The sequence below is a fragment of the Lontra canadensis genome, unplaced genomic scaffold (genome assembly GCF_010015895.1).
Source record: "Lontra canadensis isolate GAN:19392208 unplaced genomic scaffold, GSC_riverotter_1.0 scaffold124, whole genome shotgun sequence".
In the NCBI taxonomy this organism is placed as follows: Eukaryota; Metazoa; Chordata; class Mammalia; order Carnivora; family Mustelidae; genus Lontra; species Lontra canadensis.
Window position 1 is genome coordinate 1,653,993 of NW_022631118.1, and position 21,087 is coordinate 1,675,079.

Genomic DNA, 21,087 nt, shown 5'->3' on the forward strand with positions numbered 1-21,087 from the left:
GTGGATAAGAATCCGGATTTCTGGCTACTCTTAAAATACTAGAAGTGCTGCCTATCTTGGGGTTGGCTGGAGGTGGGTGAGGCCATAGAGATGGGCAGCTGGTCACCAGTTCTACCCTCTCCCCATGTGACTTCATTAAGGCAGGTTCTCACCTGGATTCAGTGGGTGAGTTTACAGTGCCTGGACCTCGATCTCTCCTAGAAGTTGGTGCCCCGTCAGGGAAGAGAGAGGGCTTCTGGCATAAGACTTTTCCTCCATTTAATAAACACTCCTTATATGCCAGGGGCTGTTTAAAACATGCCAGGAATAGTCCTAAGCACTATACACATACCAATCAATTACTTAGCCCTCATGAAATCTCATGAAGTAAATACGATTGTTACCACATCCATTTTACAAGTGAGGACACTGAGCCACAAAGATGTTAACTCACTTGTCTGAGGCCACGTGGCCAGTAAAAGATAGCCTTGGGATTTGAACCCCAGCAGCCTGGTTCCCAGACCTGTCTTCTAACCACTGTAGGATGCTACTGACCCACTGACCTTTTCTGGGTCAGTGGCCAGTCGTATGGCTTTGTCTGAGTTTCCATGTCCTGATATGAAAATGAAATCATCGCCCCTTCCCTATTTCTCTTCCCCCCTTTCCTATATTTATTACTTCCCTTCCTCACAGATACTGCTATTATCCCTATTTTAAATTGAAGAAATTGAGGCATAGAGAGGTTAAGTGACTTGTCCAAGGTCATGTGTCTGGAAGCTGCAGAGTCAGGGTTCAACCCAGTCCATCTAGCTGCAGAATCTGTGCTCCTGGCCCCCTTTATCTCCCTCCACACACCCCTAACTACCCACCCTTGCCATTTATTTTATCCCTCCTTCAATTCTTCACTCACACATCCATCCAGCACTCAACTCAGATCCTATGCTGGGCATGGGGGACACCCAAAATGTGTATCAGGGCTGGCTGGGATGGGAAGGTGACATCCTGCTCGCAGAACAGGAACTGCCCATGACCACTCCCTCTGGGGCTGAGGCCAGTGGGAGAACTGGTTTCCAACTGACAGCCCTGGAGAGCTCAGGAGAAAGCAGTCAAGGGAAGCTGGTTGGCCCCTGGCAGCTTCGTGGAGGGCACGTCCTCAGTAAAGGACTCAGAGATCCGGGGAGACACTGGCAACCCCACATGCACACTCACACCCCATGCCCCATTCTGCAGCTGGAGCCTTGAGTGGCCTTTTGGTTCTGGCTCTGCCACTGATCTGCTGGAGGGGGCTTCCACTTTCTGGGTCTCAATTTCCCCATCTGTACAATGAGGGCATTATAGCTCTGGACATCACAAACTGGCAGCTCAGAGGCCAGATCCTTAAAGGCCTAGCGACATATTTTGCTGGAGGAATTGCAGAGCGCTTTTTCTCTCTTAATAAACCTTGTGTTTTAGAACACTGTTCTATTTACAAATAAACATTGCTAAGAATAACTCTCATCTCCCCCACACCTAGTCCCCCTAGTATTAACAGCTTATACTAGTATGGTACATTTTTCATAATTAATGAATTAATATTGATATGTTACTATTAACTAAAGTTCATGCTTGATTCACATTTCCTTCGTTTCTACCTAAAGTCTTTTTTTGTTCCAGGATCCCATACAGGATATCACATTATATTTAGTCATTGTGTGTCCTTGGGCTCCCCTTGACTTTGAAAGTTTTGCAGAATTAAAGAAATAAAAAATATAATTAAATTAGAGCACCTCAGAAGGAATGTTTCAGCATACAAGAAATATTCTGTATGTTGATTTGGGTGCTGGTAGCACATGTATAAATATATGCAAAGATCATCAAGAGGTACATTTAAGGCTAGCATACTTTACCACTTTAATGTATGTATATCACGCGTCAAAATGAAACAAAACAAAACAATACCAAGTGACTTTCTGCAACTCGCCACAGTCCCCAGAGCTCCCTATTACACTCCAAGCAGAATTTATGATTCCCTTGTATCATCTACCTGGCATCTGTAGTCACCACAAGGTATATAAATAAGCCTCTTCTGGTGTAGTCATCTGTAAAATGGGTACGATGATATTTTCTACCTGATCAGGCTGTAGTGAAGATTAACTGAGGTGATGTATTTAAAGTTCTTAGTGCCGTGCCTGGTGCATAGTAAGTATTCAAGAAATAGGAACAATTACTATTATTATTGCTCAAGTACTGTTTATATTATTAAAACAGGTATATAACTCATCTTTTCCTTTAAAGCAAACCCCACCCTTTCCTTCCTCTGCCTCCCCTGCCTCCTCTTGTGTCTCTGTCCCTCCCTGCCAGGGAATGCCCAAACTCTGATGGGCAGAAGGTGAAAGAGACAGAGACAAGCCTGCAGAGGTGGTCCATCTGCTAATGGAACCAAGAGATGTCTGAGGATGACGTCCCAGACCTGTCCCCCAGGTCCCAAGCAACTTTGCTGGAAGTTGGAGTCCTAATTCTTCCCTTTCTAATGGAGCCCCTTGGGCTATAAGAAGTTCTGCAGTTTTCAGATGTGTGTTATCCAAAGCTGCACCCTGTCCCTGTCAGGCATCCCCCTGGCTAAGTCTCCTGTGGACAGTGGGGGAAGAGCTTTTAGAGGGGTGCTGTGGAAATCATGGGGAGAAGGTAACCCCCTGCCCTGGCTCTCTGCTGACCTAACCTCTTGGGGGATGCTGGCTTTCCCTGTGGGGGCCCATAAATCCGTGCCTGGGAAAGGTGAGGTCAGGGGAGGCCAGTTCTTAGACACTTTAGGGTGACCTCTTGCAAGGAGAAACCAAGCTCTTGGCAAGATGTGCTCAGAGGTGACAAAGAAGGCCAGTGAGATGGTGAGGTGAGCAGAAAGCAGGGATGGGGGGTTGTCTTGTCTTGCCCTCTGCCTTGCTATGTGGCCACAAGTCTTCTTCCCTCTCTGAGCCTTCCTTTTCAACAACAACAACAACAGTGATGATGGTGGTGGTAATGGCGGTGAAAATGAGTCTCAATAGAAGTATGGGGTAGAGGATAAGCCCTTTTTGTGTGCAGTGTAATTTCATGCTGATGAATATCCTGAGGAGTAGGTCCCATAATTGTTCCCATGTCCTACATGAAAAAAAATAGGGGTCAGAGGGCCAAGAACTTGTCTAAACCTTCCTAGCTATAAAGTCTGCAGACCCAGGATCCAAACCCTGGATCCAGGTCATCTCCATCCGGCTGCACCTGTGAAAGGGGCAGCAGGCACTGACTGCGGCTCTGAAAGATGGTGTCAGGGTCAGGGAGTGACCGGGAGCAGGGGTGATGCTCTGAGCTCCAGAGCATGGACCTATATTAAGGTCCCCACTGTCTCATCGAGTCTTAACAAAGGCCTTAGGGAATAAGGGCTGTTGGCACCACCTCTGTATTACAGGGTGGGAAACTGAGGCACAGAGAGGCAGAGGTGAGTGTGCAAGGTCACACAGGTGTCCGGGTTTGAACCTGGGCCATCTGACTCCAGAGCTCAGGCTCTCGCACGTTCTAGCAACCCTCCGGAGGAAGGGTGCCTGCAGAGCTGGGGGAGGCCAGAGACCGTCCCCGCCAGGGGGTTGCTTGTCAGTGTCCGCAGGGTTTGTCCAGACCAGGCCTCACCCTCCTGCCTCCCTCCCAGCCCCGGACTCCAAGGTTTGCAGGTCCCCCCCTCTTACCTGAGACCCAGACCCTTAAGGGGCCCAGCTACCCTCCCCTACCTGGGCTGGAGATGGTGGTGAATCCCCTGCTGTCCCTGATGAGTCCCAGGCCACGGACACAAATCCCTACTCTGACCTCTTGTCTTCAGTGCTGACAGCCACTGGAGTGTCTACACCCTGTGAGGTGGCCACTGCACCCAGTCCCGCTGCCAGCAGGCTTGCCTCCCTTTCTGGCCTTGTGGTCAGTGAGAGGGCAGGTGGGGTAGGGAGGGGCAGGGAAGCATGGCTGGCCTCCACCGTGCTTGGCAAAACAGTAGCCTCCGCCTGAGGCAGTATGGGTGGTGGGGTGTTTCTCTGAGCCCCTGCCTTCCTTCTGGGTCCCTGTTCACTTGAGGCTTCTGATCCTATCAGCGGCACTCTGGCTCCAGTCCTGGTTACCTGGAAGTCCTTTTGTTCCAAGGACTCCCTGTACGGCTGGCTGGTATCGAGTGGCCCTGGGACCATGAGGAGAGGGCAGCCACCATGGGTGCATCTGGCCAAACCCAAGAATGGAGGCTTCCAACAAAGTGGGGTCATGTGAATGTGAATGCTGGGGACAGGCCAGCCAGGTTAAGGTGGGGAGGGCCTAGGCCCAACAACCTGGCTCTCACCTCCTCCAGGAAGCCTCTTCAGCCTTGCTTGTTCCCATATACCCCATCCCCTTTTCTCTGTTTCCAGAGCGCAGGAAGGAAACGTGTTATTCCCCATGATGTAGAGCACCGGGTCCTCTCTCCCACCTGACTGGAGGGAGAGCCTGTCCACAGAGTGGTTTCCTGGCTTTTGCAAACTTCTCCCTTTGTGTGCTGATGTCTGTTTTATTTTTAAACATTTCAGGTGTGAGGAACTCACCCCTGACTATGTTTTTTTCACTTTTAAGTGAATTGATAGTGTGCTAATCACAACAGTTCCTATTCGACAATAGTAGAACATCTATGCTGCAAACATGTTACTTAGTCAACCCAGCATCTTCCTTCCCTTCCCAGACTTTGATATTTTTAAAATACGGTTTCAGTCATGCAGGCACCAGATGAATACTTTTCTGTTGAACAAAGCTCGTGTGGGGTCCATGGGGATGGCAGTGTTTAGGGGGCGACCCCTGGGTGGTGACACGAGGCTCTTGTCAGTGTGTTTCCCTCTGCTGCCCCTTCCCTAAGTAGCCCTGCACCACTATCAGTTTGCAAAATAAGACCCATGGGTCTTATTTTCTGACTGGTTATCTCTGCTCTTGGCTTCAGTATTGTAAGCTCTCTATGACTGTGGTGTGTTCCCCTCCAGGAGCAAGCTCCCTCCCCTGCACTCTCATAATGTACCCTGCCCGTGGCTTCCTTGCACCTCCTTTATTCAACCAGTTCTGAGCACCTACTGTGTGTCAGGGACTAGGGATACAGAGAGAAGCAGGATTTCAGCTCTATGCACAGGGAAGGAGAGGATCAGGAAGACACTGGCCTTGATCCATGGGCTCAGAGAGGCCAGGTCACCTCCTCTGGGTCATGAGGCTAGAAGGAAATAAGGCCTGAAGGTCAGACCTCTTTGATTCTAAGTCCCAAGCAAGCTCTTTCCACTGCCCCACTCCCTCTGTGGGGAGTTTAGGGTCTAGACAGAGAGAGGTTAAAAAAACAAAACAAAACCCAAAAACAAAATGAAACACCCATGATGCGTTTGACGACAGAGGCATATCAGAAGAGCATCAGGAACAGGGAAGATGGAGTGATTCATTTTCATGGAGGTGGAGTTAATGTTGGGGATGGTTACGGGGGAGGTGAACCCTGAGCAGGGTCTCCCATCTCTGGCTTAAGGAATCAGGTCATTCTCATTGTTAAAACTGTTTCTAAAGTAAGAGTAACAATGCCCTGAGCGAGGAGTGTGGGGTTTTAATGCATAAAATGCCTGGGCATGAAGTGCATGAACTGTGTGCTGTCTCTGGTCTCTGCCACATGACAGATAGTGAGGTTCCCGCCCTTGGAATTAGTAACCAGAAAAATATTAAAAAGTTACCGGTCAAGGGGTTGGGGGAAAGCTTCTATCATTGGGTGAGGGTGTTCAGGAATTCTGTGGTTCTTTCTAACAATAAGATCCTACACATTTTATTTACACTTGGCCTAGCACGGGGAAGGCAGATACCTTACTTCTCCCACCGATCCAGGCAGGCCAAGGCTGAGAGCCAGGCCTGAGGGAGCTCCGTGACACCTGGGAGCCCAGGAGCCTTTGACCCCAGTGGACTCAGAAATAGTTTTGAGCAATGACTTACCAGGCCCGCGTGTATAGGTTATCTCAGTAACTCTCATGGAAGCCCCCAAGGCAAGGGATGTTGTGCCCAGCCTATAGATAGGCACACTGATGCCGACCCATCAGTGAAGGGCCCCATCTGATCCCTCCATGTCTGAACACAGGGCTTCTGCCCCCACAGCTGCCAGCATCTACTGAAGTCAGACCGAGTGAAGGGAAAGACCCAGAAGGCAGGGCATGTAGAGTTGGGGCCCAGAGGCTTCTACTCTTGGCATCCAAGGGGCTGCATGCTGCTCAGGGCCCAGAAAGAGGGGGTACATCCTACCTCACGACCAGCTGGTGGGGCAGGCACACGGCCTACCAGAGACCTCCAGCGGCAAAACCACCCTGCAATGTGGTTTCTGTTCTATTTCCAGATGAGCCAACCGAGGACCGGAGAAGGGAAAACCAGGCCCCAGTTTGAACTCAAAGTTCCTGCTCCCAGCACCCTCCCATGAGCCCACTCTACTTGCTACATAATTTTTTGTTTCATCCTCCTCTGGGTACGGTTCAATAAGCAGAATACCCCCAGGGACACTGTGAACAGCCCCGGCATCATATCAAGGCCTGGGCTCAGATCTTCCCCTGTGACAGCAAGTGTAGAGGGAGACAGATTGGAGTGCGGCCCACTTCCTGACCCCGGGGGGCCCACAGCCCATCACGAGTGCACTGGGGTTTTCACTCAGGCACACTTTCTACTCAACTCCTCTTTGGAAATAGTGTCCTGGGGACACTGACCTCCCTCTGCTGCCTCCAGCTTCTGGAAGGGGTAAAACATTCTGCCCTCTGGAGTTTGGGTGAGTTGACTCAGCAGTGCAGTCAGTTTGACAAGCATTGGTTGGGGCCAACTAGGAGACATGGTCTATGCGAGGGGCCGAGGGTTGTCCCCATGAAGATGCTTTGGAGCCACGAGGCCAATGCAAGGCAGAGGGCCGCCACCCCAGGTCACACAGCAAGCTCCTGGCGGGCAGGCCTATGGGCAGGAGATGCTCCCTCTGCCTAGCCAGATGTTAGACTCCCTGGAGACTGCTCCCCATGGTCACACAGAACTGGCCAGAACCCACCCAGTCCCATACCCTTATCTGCAGGGGAGGAGGCTGAGGTCCAAAGAGAGAAGCCAGACAATTCAGGTTGGTTACCTAGCACCATGCGAAGTCCTCTACAGGCACCCCTCACTTGTGTGGTAGGAACTCTCCCTACATTGCATCTGAGGAAATGGAGACTGGAAGAGCGACAAGATTCACCTCAGATCATAGAGCTCAGACTGGCAGCCCTGGGATTCAAACCCAGCACCTCAGTAAGCTTGTGCCTAGTCTGGGTGCTCTAATCAGTGCAATGCCGTGCACTGTCCTCCATGGTCACTGAGGCATTGGAAATGCAGGTTGTTTGCTTTCGGCTCAAGCAACATGAGAACATTCAACATTTGGGGTGGGAAAGTTTATTTTAAATATAAGGATCTGTCAAGAAGGGCGCATCTATCACTGACTCCTGACCTCTCCAGGGATCCTGGCCAAGCTGGGGATGCCAGCTGGGGGTGGAGCAGGTTTGGGTTCCTCTGCACTTGGGACTTGCTATGGAGACAGATTCTGGAATAGGTCTCATCCCAGAATGAAAGGTGAGTGACTGAAGAGTTATTTGACTGCACAAAGAGCCAGTGAGGTTTCTCCTGTGCTCTCAGAGCACTCAGAAAGGGCATTTTCCCCTTAGGAGACAAAGACAAGAAGCAGTGTAGGAAAGAAGGCTTTTCCTTCATGCCGAGGCTCACTGCTGGGAAGGGCCCTGTGGCCCCAGCACCCACCTCTCCAGTAATAACAGCCAAGCTGCCTGCCAGCCTGTCCTTGGGGCCCTCGCCTGTGACTGCCTCAAAGGCTAGGCCTCTAGCTTCCTGTGTTTGCCGAGTTTGGTGCACAGTCGGGGCTAACGAAGAGCTTGGATTCAAGGTTGCTTGCTCTTCATGGAAGATGATGGCCCCAGAGACCCATGCTGGAGTTTGTTAAGGCCAAGAGTTAATGGGAAGCTCCTGGAAGCTAAGGAGTGATTTTGAGAAGGATGTTGCCCTTTTGGAAAATGATGTAAAATATTCTTTCAGGCTATTTAAGAAATGTCACGAATGCACTGATGGCCCTTCCAGAATCCACTTCAAACAATTATGATAGCGTTAGGGGTTGAATTAGGCTTTTCCTCTGAAAGGTACTTTGGAGTTCTAACCCTCAGGAACTGTGGACATGACCTTATTTGTAGACAGGATCTTTACAGAGGCACGCTAGTTAAGACGAGGTTGTCAGGGTGGGCTCTGACCAATGGGACTGGTGTCGTTATGAAAAGGGGATATCTGGAGGCACACACAAGCATGGATGATAACACCAAAGGTGGGGGGTCAGGGTAATGTATGCACAAGCCAAGGAATGCTGAAGATTGCCCCTGAAGGAAGCACCAGAGCTGGGATCAGATCCTCCCTCTTGGGGCTTGTTAGGAAACAACCCAGCTGACACTTGGTGACAAGTATCTGTGTCTTCCAGCCATGCAGCTGATGCTTTGTTACAGCAGCCACAGTACACTGATACGGATGGTGAACTGTCTGTTTCCAGTGCTTGTGCAGTGGAGAATCTGAAATGGTCCCAGCAGAAAGGGCCTGGGGTCCTCACCCTCTGAGGCAACTATTCCCACGGGAGACACTAGGAGAACAGAAACCCGATGAGTGCCGTTGACATCCTGGGCTCTGCTTGGCACATCTGCTTTTCTCTTCCATGTACTCTTTCCAATAGGCTCAAAATGGAGGGCTTCCCACTCCCTTTTTAAAGAATATAAAGCTGAGGTGGGAGAGCGTCTAAATAACTGGCCCCGGATCGCACTGCTAGGACCTGATGCTAGCAGAGGTGGGCCGGGCAGCTGGGCTGTCAGCACTGTGCTACCTCCCCGGACTTGTAGCATGTGCAGGGAGCTTACCCGAGTTAACAAGCTGATACCAGGGGTCTGAGTGCATGACCCCAGCTCTTTGCTCTGTCTCCTATATCTCAGGCTCTGGGGCTGTCTGGCCAGTGCAGGGCCTACATTTTTCTCCATTCTCTCATTGGGGAAAACAGGATGGAGGGAAACATTTCAACTCCTTAAAAGGATAAGTTGTTTAAGAATCCTCTAGTCCTGGTGGCCCTGGATGGCTCAGTCTGTTAAGCGTCTCCCTTTGGCTCAGGTCGTAATTCTGGGGTTCTGGGATTGGGCCCCACATCAGGCTCCTTACTCAGTGGGGAGCCTGCTTCTCCCTCTGTCTCTCCCTCTGCTCCCTGCTTGTGTTCTCTCTCTCAAATAAATAAATAATCTTAAAAGAATCCTCAAATACTTTCAAGCTCATTTGTGCAAGTTTTTACCTTCTACAGAGCACATTCCCGTGTGTCTCCCACTCGCAGCACTGCCCAGCTGTGGGTACTACTGTCCACATCTGAAGGAGGCCCAAGCTGCTTTGTAAATGGGCGTTCTGACAGCAGCCTAACACATTGCTCCAACATGCAAATTCGGCCAGACCTTCCAGGTTCGAATCCCCGCTAGGGTAAATAATACAACCCTCTGTCCTTCAGTTTCTCATTTTGTAAAGTGGGTCTAGTCGTCACGCCTACTTCCTGGAACTGTTGTGAAGACTAAGGGATGAATGTTTTCAAGCACTTAAAACACGACCTGGCACTTTGCTAGCACTATAATAAGTGTTTACTATTATTGTTATTAATTCATTTAGCCAACATGGATTGAGGTTCACATTTGTGGAAAAAGACTGGCTAGGTTCATATCCCCACTTTGTTATGCACTTCCTGGATGGCTGTGAGCATTTTACTTAACCACTCTGGGCCTTGGTTCACTCTTCTGTAAAATGGGGACAGTAAAACTATATGTGTCCCAGGGTGATGGTGAGCCCAGGGGGCTTGGTCCAGTGCCTGGCTCAGTCTAGGTGCTGAGTAAATCCAGGTACCTTCATGGCTGATATCAGAGTTACTGTGACTCCTATTGGGTCAGGCCAGACCTCCACAGCCGCCCTGGGAGAAACTCACCATCACCCTGGGCAGATTCCCTCCAGAGGCTGGGAGATCAGGTTGGGGCTGGGGGAGCCCCATCTACCAGCACTTCAGACCCAGCCCTTCCTGGCCGGGCCCACACCGCCAAGCCCTCTCCCAACTGCAGAGCAATGGTTTCCAAACATCCACCAGGTCACCAGAACCCTCCAATAGCTTTGCCACTACATGTAGACTACAATTTAAACTCCTCACAGGAGGCCCCACAGGCCTGGCCTAATTGACCGTGGGTAGGCACTCCCTGCCTGCATCACTGATGCTGGGCTCCACCTCATCCCTCCCAACCCACTGTCCTCCTCACTCTTCCCCAACTGCCCCCTCCCATGGGCTACTCCCTGGGGCCCTCCCGGCAGCCAGGAACATTCATCCCATACCTGGACCTCTGCATGGCTGGCCGCTTCTACCACAGAGACCTCCAGTCAAATGTCCCTCCTCAGGGGACTGGTGACCAGTCCTACCCTGCCACCTGTTTTGTTCTGTTCACAGTGCTTGTGATGCTTGGAAGCCGTCTATTGATTTGTTTAGCTGTCCACTGGAGTGGCAGTACCATGAGGACGGGGGTCTCATTCATTTCATTCACGAGGACGCTTCTGGGTGAATAAAAGCCTAACAGGGACTGCAAACAGAGGGTGCTCAATAAATGAATAAGCAAACAGGTGGCCAGGCTCTGACTTCAGGCATCCTTTAGGGAAATGATAATGCATCTTTTTCATTATGTAATAAAAGAGGCCCAACCGCATAGTGAAAATTCCACTACATCGTGGTTGCCAACCATGGGCCTGGGAAGCCTTTCAACCCATCTCGGGAAAAGAGGGGAGATGTCACCTTCTCCTCCCGTAAATGGCTCAGAGATGGCTCTCCTCAACCTCCTTCCCCACCCACGCCTGTCAAAAGCTGCTGGGTTTAAACGCCCATGTTTCTGTTCCATATTATCAATCGTTTAATATTCAAGAGATGGCATAAATAAATATGTGAGCAATTATGTAACATGTTTGGAAACAATCTGGTTAGCCACAAAGTGCTGGGGCGAGAAGCAAAACTTGAGCAAAGCCAGAAGTCTGGGTGATCTGGGAGGTGGGGACAGAGATGTGTGGCCTGTCTGGCCCTCCCCACTTCTGTCCGGAGTTACTCATCTTCCTTGGCATACGAAGGGTGGGGTAATAGGAAGTGAACTGAGAATCTTGGAGGCATCACCTGGTTCTCCCTGCTCCTGTCTGGGCAGTTACTGTCTTTCCATCTGTGAAAGGGTAAGGAGGCCCCCTGGTAAGGTCAGATGAGATGAGGTCTCTGAGCTCTGGCTCAGAGGATGTTCTTTCTGAAGGTAAGTTGGGTCTGATGCTGAAAGATGAGCCGTGCCAGCTCTGGTCCCTAAGAGGGGTGAGATTAGGGGTGCACCCCTGGACTTTGAGGTTCATGGTATATAATGCAAAGTGGACTGAGCCAGACAGTAACAGAGACCCAAAGAAGAGCTTCAAGAGGACAGAGGAAGACATGCTTCCCAGGAAGGAGCTGGAGAAATCTTACAGAACTGCCACATGGGCTGGCTCTGGAATGCAGGGTGGCACTGTGACCCCAGAGAGAGGGCTGCCCCATTTAGCTAACATGCATTAGGCACCCAGTACGTCTCTTCAGTCAACAAGCATTTATTGAGCCCCTACTAGGTTCCAGCTACCGTGCTAAGGACTTTACATGGATCATCTTTGCTTGGCCTTCATAAGACAAAGATGCTGCCATTATCCCTGTTTTACATATGAGGGAACTGAGACTCAGCTCACCAGGTGAGGTGCTGCCTTCCTTCTCTGAATTTTAGGCCATAATCCCTATTTAAATGCAAAAGGAATGTAGGGCAGTTTTCCCAAATCAAAACAATGGTGCATAAATAATTCATGTGCCTTCTCTGAGGTTGCAAGAGGGAAGGGAGCTGCTCTCAAACTCTGCTTTCCTGCTCAGCTGACCCTCCATCAGCAGCCCCCAAACAGTGCTTTCTTCCATATCCATCCCACCCCCCAGCCCCAGCCCAACCCATTTCCAACTCACCCCTCCAAGTCTTCAGGTTAAATGAGAAGCGTCAGGATTTGGAAAATGGGGCCCATGTCTTGCTGGCTCTGGGGACTGGGTGATGAAGTTCAGCTCTGGAAAAGGGGAGATGGCATTGGTTAGGGGTGGGTGATCTGATAAGGAGCCAGTCAGGAAAGAATAGGGAGGGAATAGTGCTGCAGAGTATCCCCTGTGTGCCTGCACTGGGTGTGGGCCAGGGCCAACATCAGGGGTGGGTGCAGAACGAAGAAAAGCAGGAGTGGCCCAGTTCCCCAACTACCTCCCAGGAGCTGATCTTGCCCTCCAGGTACCCACCCCTGGACTTCCTCATCAAGACCTTCCTGTGGGTAGGGGGAGCAAGTCCAGCCCTGGCAGGGTGTCAGATGGGATAATCCATTAGCTCGCTGGTGTGACCTTCAAGGGTAGGAGTGGTGCAGAGTGGGCACAAGTGTGTGCTCTTGACAGAGACCCTTGGGCAAGTGGCTTTGTTTCTGAGTCTGCTTCTCCATCTGCAGGATAGAGATAATAATACCTATTATTCAGGATTTTTGAGAGGAGTAACTGAAGTATAATATGTGTAAAGGCCTTAGCTTCTAGAAGTGTTTCTTAAATAGCAGCAGAAGAGAATGGATGCTAAATGGCTCTTCAATGTCAGGTTCCATTTCTTTACCTGTAACTTTCTATTTTTTTAATGTTTTAAAAAAATTTTTTTAAACTTCCTATTTTTTAAAAAAAGATTTTATTTATTTGGCAGAGAGAGACACCGCGACAGAGGGAACAGAACCAGGGGGAGAAGTAGGCTTCCCGCTGAGCAGGGAGCCGGATGTGGGTCCCTGGGATCATGACCTGAGCCTAAGTCAGACACTTAATGACTGAGCCACCCAGGGGTCCCTTCTATTTTGAAATAATTATTCATTCAAAGCAAGTTGTAAAGGAATGTATAGGGGGGGTCTCATGCACCTTCCCCCAGTGATGCCAGTGTTCAGGGATGTCCTGGGCACCTTCTCCCAGCTGACATGGGAGAGTTCACATCTCGCACTAGAGTGTACTCTCAAAACCAGGTCTGTGACATTAGTACAATCCATGGAGATAATTTAGATTTCACCAGTGTTACATGTACCTGTGTGTGTGTGTGTGTGTGTGTGTGTGTGTGTGTATGTAGGTCTATGCAATATGATCACTTTGCAGTTTTCTCTAAGCACCATCACACTCAAGATATAGATCTGTTCACCAGCACAACTTCCTTGGGCCACTCCTTTATAGTCATATCTCCTCCCTCCCTGACTTCATCCCTGACTCCTGGAAATCATGATTCTGTTCTCCATCTCTATAATATTGATCTTTCAACGGTGTTCTGTAAATGGAACCATACAACATGTAACCTTTGGGGACTGGCTTTCTTCACTCAGCCCAGTTCTCTAGAGATTCATCAGGTTCTGTGTGTATCGATAGTTCACTCCATGATATGAAGGGACCACAGTTTGTTTATCCATTTATCTGGTAAAGGACATCTGGGTTATTTCCAGTTTTGGGCTATGATGACTGAAACTACTATAAATATTTCTGTTCAGGGTGTTTGTGTGAATGTAAATTTTCATTTATTTGGGATAAATGCCCGAGAGTACAATTGTTGGGTTGCATGGTAGTTGCATATGTAGTTGTATGTGTGTGTGTGTGTGTGTGTGTGTGTTTAAAAGAAATATCCAAACTGTTTTCTAGAGGGGCTGTGTGCCATTTTATATTCCCACGAGCAGCGTATGAATGATTCAATATTTCTGCCTCCTGGTCAGCATTTTTGCCATTCTGACAGGTGGGTAATATCTCATTGTGGTTTTAACGTGCATTCTTTATTGGCTAATGATGTTGAACATCTTGTCATGTGCTTATTTGTCACCTGCACATCCTCTTTGGAGAAATGTCTCTTTGAGACTTTTGCCCATTTTCCAATTAGATTGTTAATTTTTTTTAACAGTTGAGTTTTGAGAGGTATTTTTTTGTTTTGATTTTGTTTGTTTGTTTTGGTCAGATACTGGTACTTTGTCAGATTCAGTAATTTGCAAATATTTTCTCCCAGCCTGTAGCTTGTCTTTTTGTTCTCTTGAAAGAATGTTTTGTAGCACACAAGCTTTTAATTTTGGTGAAGTCCACTTTATCTCTTTATTTTTTATTTTTTCATGGATCATGCTTTTCGGATCAAGTCTGAGCTGAAGATTTTCCTTTTAATTTTTTTCTTAAAAATTTTGTAGTTTATATTCTATATTGAAGTCTATGATCCATTTGAGCCAATTTTTGTGTAAGGTGTGAGACTTGGGTAGATTTTTTGTTGGTCGTGGTGTTTGCCCAGAGATACCCACTTTGCTTCAACATTATTAATGTTATTATTTTTATAAATGAGAATTTTCATTTTATTTTTTTTTAACTTTTTTAAACATTTTATTTATTCATTTAGATATTTAACTGACTGCGCCACCCAGGTGCACCACTTCAACATTACTTTTTGAAAAGGTTATTACCTTTCTTCCACTGAATTGCTTTGTACCTTTGTCAAATATTGGTCGGTTGGATGCGTCTATTTCTGGATCCTCTATTCCATTGCATTAATCTATGCATCATCGCTGTCAATACCACACAGCCTTGGTTTCTAGATAAGTCTTGAAATGAAGTAGAATTATTCTCATTTTATTCTTCTTTTTCAAAACTGTTTCAGCTCTTCTAGCTTCTTTGCCTTTCCACATAATTTTTAGAATAATCTTTTCCACATTTACAAAAATTTTGCTGGGACTTTGGTAGCAACTGCACAGAACTGACATCTTTACTAACTTGAGTCTTTGGCTCCATGAACACACTATGGCCACTTCATTCATTTAGATCTTCCTCATCAGTATTTTGTAGTTTTTGGCATAAAAATCTTATGCATATGTCTTAAATTTACCCTATATATTTTTTGTGTAATTGTAAATGGCACTGTATTTTTCATTCTGGTGTCCACATGTTCTTTGCTACTATACAGATACAATGATTTTTTTTTTTGCATGTTTATTTTGTTTCCTGTGACCTTACTGAACTTGGTTACTAGTTCTGGGAGGGTTTTGTTTTGTTTGTTCTGTAGATTCTGGGATTTTTTTTTTATTAGACAACGAAGTTATCTGCACATAGGGACAGTTTTATTTCTTCTTTTCCAATCTGTGTGCCTTTTCTTGTTTTAATGCCCTGGTGAGATTGCCTAGCACTGTTTGAATGTAATGGTCAGAGCTGATTGCCTTGATTTGTTCCCAGTTTTAGTGGAAAGCCTTTGGTTTTTGGTCATTAAGTATCGTGTCAGCTGTAGTTTTTAAACAGATGTTCTTCATCAAGTTGAGGAAATTCTCTATTCCTATTTTTCTGAGCATTGTATTATGAATGGGTATTGAATTTCATCAAATGCTTCCTGCATTGATGGATATGATCATGTGATTTTTCTTCTTTAGCCCATTAACATGGTGGATTATATTAATTGATTTTCGAATGTTGAACCAACCTTGCATTCCTAGAGTAAACCCTATTGGGTTCTGAGGCATAATTGTTTTTATATATTGCTGAATTCTATTTGGTAATGTTTTGTGAAGGATTTTCATATATGTATTCATGAGGGATGCTGGCTCATAGTTTTTATTTGTTGTGCTAATGTGTGGTTTTCATACTGGGGTAATACTGGCTTCATAAATTATACTGAAAGTGTTTATTTTCTTTAGCGTTTTCTCAGCCTCATGAATCTTTTTGCCTTCTTATGTTACGTTTTGTCTTCTTATGTTTATAAGGGTTTGTTGTTTGTTGTTTTTGTTGTTGGCTGGTTGGTGGTTTTTTTTTTTTTTTTTTGCCAGATTTGGGGAGTTTTCCGCCACTGTTTCTTTGGGTACTTTTCCAGCCCCCACTCCCTTTCTCATCTTTTTCTAGGAGTTCAATGACATAAATATTAGATCTTTTGCTACAGTCCCACAGGTATCTGAAGGTTTATTCTTTTTTTTTTTTTTAAGATTTTTATTTATTTATTTGACAGACAGAGATCACAAGTAGGCAGAGAGGTAGGCAGGCAGAGGAAGGGAAGCAGGCTCCCTGCTAAGCAGAGAGCCTGATGCGGGGCTCGATTCCAGGACCCTGGGATCATAACCCGAGCTGAAGGCAGAGGCTTTAACCCATGGAGCCACCCAGGCACCCCACTGAAGGTTTATGCTTTTAAGTTTATTTTTTGTTATTCAGATTAGATAACCTGATTAGATAAATTTTTTGTCTTATATTCCAGTTCAAATATTCCTTCCTTTGTTGCCTTTAGATTGCGGTTAAGCACATCCACTGAGTTTTTTTTTTCTTTTTAATTTCAGTTATCATATTTTTCAGTTCCAAAATTTCCATTTGGTTCTTCTCTATGTCTTCCACTGCTTTGCTGGGATTTTCTTTTCTTTTCTTTCTTTTTTCTCATCTCTTTCAAGTGTGTTCATAACTGCTCCTTGAAGTATTTTTATGATGGCTACTTCAAAATCTTTGTCAGACAATTCTAACATCTCTGGCATCTCAATGTTGGCATCTATTGATTCCTTTTTTTCATTCAGTTTAATATCTTTCTAGTTCTTAATAAAAGTGAATTTTAATTGAAACTTGAGGATCTGGGAAATTATGTTTTGAGCCTCCAGATCTTTTTTTAAATCTTCTGTTTCAGCTGGCTTCCTCTCATATTGCACTAATAGAGGAAGGGGACTGGGGAATGCCAGCTCCCCATTAGACCTCCACTGACACCTCCCTGACTTGGAAGATGGGAACAACTTCTTACTGTTCCCAACATAGTCTCCACTGGCACCATGAGCACTGGAGGTGAGGTCTTATTACCACCCAGTGGGGAATGAAAGTCCTGGCTCTCTACTTGGCCTTCTCTGATACCACCCATTTTGTGTATGTGTGTGGGGGGGGTGTGCTGGGATGCCTCATAGTCTGATGAAGGTAGAAATCTAGTCTCCCCACAGGATCATTGTTGGTGGGGTAAGGCCATAATGTTTTCTATGGTGTTTGGCTGGAAGAGTTTTGTCTAAAAGTGTCTGTTTTGCTAGGTTGCCCCTTTCCTTGTTCTTCAGCTAAAGAGAGCAGGCTCCCCACCCCCATTGGCATTTCCTCATCTCTGGCTTCTTCAACTCCAACACCAGGATACATGAGGCAAAACTACTGCCACCAGGAAATCGCTACCATGTTGTTTCTTGGGTCCTCAGGTCCCTAGTGGGTTTGTCCTTTGTCTGCCATTCAGAGTTTTCTAATTTCGTTTTATATATAATGTAGAGGGGTTTTAGTTGCACTTAATGAGAAGAATAGGAAAAAACTACCTCTGTTCTATATTCCTGGAAGCAGAAGCCCAGGAATATAGAAACCCTCTTAACAAGTGTTTCCCTGTTCCCTGGAGTTTTTTTTTTTTTTTTTTTTTTAGAGTTCCCTCTACCTTCTTAACACTGCTAAAGAGATCAAATCACGGGGCGCCTGGGTGGCTCAGTGGGTTAAGCCGCTGCCTTCGGCTCAGGTCATGATCTCAGGGTCCTGGGATCGAGTCCCGCATCGGGCTCTCTGCTCATCAGGGAGCCTGCTTCCCTCTCTCTCTCTGCCTGCCTCTCTGTCTACTTGTGATCTCTGTCTGTCAAATAAATAAATAAAATCTTAAAAAAAAAAAAAAAAAAAGATCAAATCAAATTTCCTGACATGCTTGTCATTTCTTATGGGCTTTTAGCTTTCTACTGGACTCAGGTGAGTGTCTACCTGTCTGGTAGGAGACAAAAGGAACTTTGGGCTTTCAGGAGGCCTTTTCCTTTCAAAACTATAGGTGGTGGTGAGTAACTTAGAGCAGAGCCCCAAAGACACTGATCCAGCAGGGCATCTCTTTAAGGGTCACCAGGCCTAGTCTTTCTAGGTCTCTTTAGGAGAATACAGGTATCCAGGCAGTGTTGCCAATCATAAACGGCTTAAGCAGGGTGTGAAATTTCATAATGTTGCCTTATTCCCCATGGTTGCTGGTTCCTCTTGCCTGGACTGTGCATTACCATTTATAAGGGACTTTCACATCTAGGCCTTATTTGTCCCCCTCCCCAGCTCTGGTGGGCAGGAAGCAGCTACCACCCCTTATGTGTGAGGTGTCCAGCTTCCAGAAGGCAGTGACATATCCAGGGCCATTTCATACTCAGCTTTTATGACTTTGGCACCTATGTAATTTTTGCGGCTTTGTACTGTCTGGCCCCATATCTTCTCTGTATTTTTCAGTAGGTCAGCAGTTCTCAAAGTGTGGTCCATATGCCTCTGAGGGTTCCTGAGACCCTTGCAGGGGATCTGAGAGGTCAAAACTATTTCCCAAACAACAGTAAGATGTTATTGCCACCTTCACTGTGTTGATATTTGCACTGCTGGTACAAAAGCAATGACGGGTATGCCTGCTGGTGACCTAGCACAAATCAAAGGAGAGGCACCAGATTGTCCTAGCAGTCACTGTAATCTTCATCACTGCACAGTTATGGTAAAAAAGGCCAGCCTCACTTGGGAATGTCCTGGACAAAGCAATAAGAATGATTCGCTTTCGTTTTTGTTTTTTTTACAGATTTTATTTATTTATTTATTTGACAGAGAGAGAGAGAGAGAGAGAGAGCACAAACCGGGGGGAATAGCCTGCAGAGGGAGAGGGAGAAGCAGGCTCCCCACTGAGCCAGGAGCCTGATGTGGGGCTTGATCCCAGGACCCCGGGATTGTGACTTGAGCTGAAGGCTGATGCTTAAACCAACCGAGCCACCCAGGCACCCCTGGTGCCAGCATGATTTGTTTTATTAATCATTAGGAACAGGAAATGGAAAGCATGTGCAGAGCACTACTGTGGCACAGTGAGACGTGACAGGTGTTAGAGGTAAAGCTCTTGTGCGATCATTTGAGAATGAGCCTCCATTTTCTTGAAATGCCATTTTTACATAAAAGAACTGACAGACAAAGGCTGGTTATTCAGACTTATTATTTGGCAGACATTTTCTCAAAAATGAACAAAATGCCCCTATCACCTTAAGGAAAACAACTGACAGTACTTGTTGCCAAAGATAAAGTTTGGACTTTTAAAGTGAAAATTAGAATTTTGAAAACTTGTATCTGCCATCATGAATCTGACAGCTTCCTAATACTAATAAAGATGTTTATGATGAGGTCATTGATAACAAATATGATTTTTAAAAATACTGTGTAACAAAATGTGCAAATATTTGAAAGATACTCCATAACTCAGTGAGCCAGTATTTTCTAAGTGCCCAGTGCATGATGTTCCAAAAGCAAGGATAGGTAAAGATGAATCACAGTATGAGAGAGAAAAAAAAAAAAAGGATTTCAATGTGAAGGAGGAAAAGTTCATTAAAATGGCTTCAGATTCTTCATTGCAACTGATTTTTAAGATGCTATCTCTTATGGCCCAATTGTGTCCTTTTTAAAATTCATATGTTGCTATCCTAGTCCCCAGTACTCAGGATGTGACTGTATTTGGAGATAGGGCCTTTAAAGAGGTGACTAAATTAAAATGAGGCCATGAGGATAGGCCCTAATGGCATGTGACAGGCATTCTTACAATTAGAGGAAATGTGGACACACAAAGAAGCACCAGGGATGTGTGTGCATGGAAGACGGACCATGTGAGGACACAGGGAAGAGTCCAAAGCAAAAGTCCTCAGAAGATACCCAACCTGCTGATGCCTTGATCTTGGACTTCTGGCCTCCAGAATGGTGAGAAAATACATTCCTGTTGTTTAAGTACCCGAGTCTGTGGTATTTTGTTATAGCCGCCCTAGCAAACTAATACACTATCACTTGTTAAGTTTGGGTGTAGTATCAAAGTAGAATATCTACAATTGTCTGAAAAGGCTATTAAAATGCTCTTCTCTTTTCTGAAAGCATATCTCGGTGAGGCTAGAATTTCTTCATATACATTAACTGTAACATCACATGGCAACAGACTGAACGCAGAAGTAAATGAGAATCCAGCTGTCTTCAATTAAGTCATTAAAGACATTTTCAAAAATATAAAACATCACTCTTCTCACTAATTTTTTTTTTGTTTTGGAAAATATAGCTATTTTTCATAAAATATGTTGAATATGTTACCATAATGAGTTTATTATTGTTCTTCTAAAATGAGTTAATAAATAAGCATCAAAATGTCAGTTTTCACTTCTGACTTGGTAAATGCAGAAGACAGTATTCACATAAGCAAAACTCATTGGGGATCTCAATCATTTTTTTTTTAATTTTTTTTTTTTAAGATTTTATTTATTTATTTGACAGACAGAGATCACAAGCAGGCAGAGAGGCAGACAGAGAGAGAGGAGGAAGCAGGCTCCCCGCTGAGCAGAGAGCCCGATGTGGGGCTCGATCCCAGGACCCTGGGATCATGACCTGAGCCGAAGGCAGCAGCTTAACCCACTGAGCCACTCAGGCGCCCCCTCAATCATTTTTTTTTCTCCTCACCATCTCAATCATTTTTAAGGGTGTAAAGGTCCTGAGACAATAAGTTGAGAGTGGCCAGCTGAGGTCAGCATTTCTAAAACCTGAGTCAATCAAATGTGATGGTCAAGATAGTTCCTATGTGTCCTTGGATTAATCTTATGGGTTTTTTTTTTTCTTAATAACTTGCTTGATTAAAACATAAACACATTTATTTTAAAAGGAAATTTATTTTATTTTATTATTATTTTTTTAAGTGAGAGAGAACATGTATGCAGGGGGTGGGGAGGGGCAGAAGAGGAGGGTTTGCTTAGTTTCCTAAGGAAACTCCACACTCAGCATGGAACCTGAGCGCGGCTTGACCCTGAGATCCTGACCTGAACTAAAATCAAGAGTCTGATGCCCAACTGACTGAGCCACCCAGGTGCCCCTACAAAGAAACTTTTGTCACTACCATCAGTGGAAAACCAGGGCCACCCACTGCAAATAAAAATTGACCAGAGCAAAGAAATGCAACAGGATGTCCTTATGTTTGGTGGATCCAATTGTCCCCCTAAGGCCCT

General features: G+C 46.0%; 1 protein-coding gene across 2 annotated transcripts in view; it reads right to left on the reverse strand.

Annotated features, from left to right (window-relative positions):
- The window catches only part of ATP2B2 (ATPase plasma membrane Ca2+ transporting 2), a 363,982-nt gene that overhangs the window by 180,869 nt on the left and 162,026 nt on the right, over window positions 1-21,087 (reverse strand). The window contains exon 3 of one of the 2 annotated variants that reach the window (XM_032841665.1): window positions 12,056-12,150. The exons of the other annotated variant lie outside the window; for it this stretch is intronic. The gene's annotated coding sequence lies outside the window, so the exon portion shown is untranslated. The remainder of the gene's footprint in view (window positions 1-12,055; window positions 12,151-21,087) is intronic. 2 annotated transcript variants of the gene reach the window in all.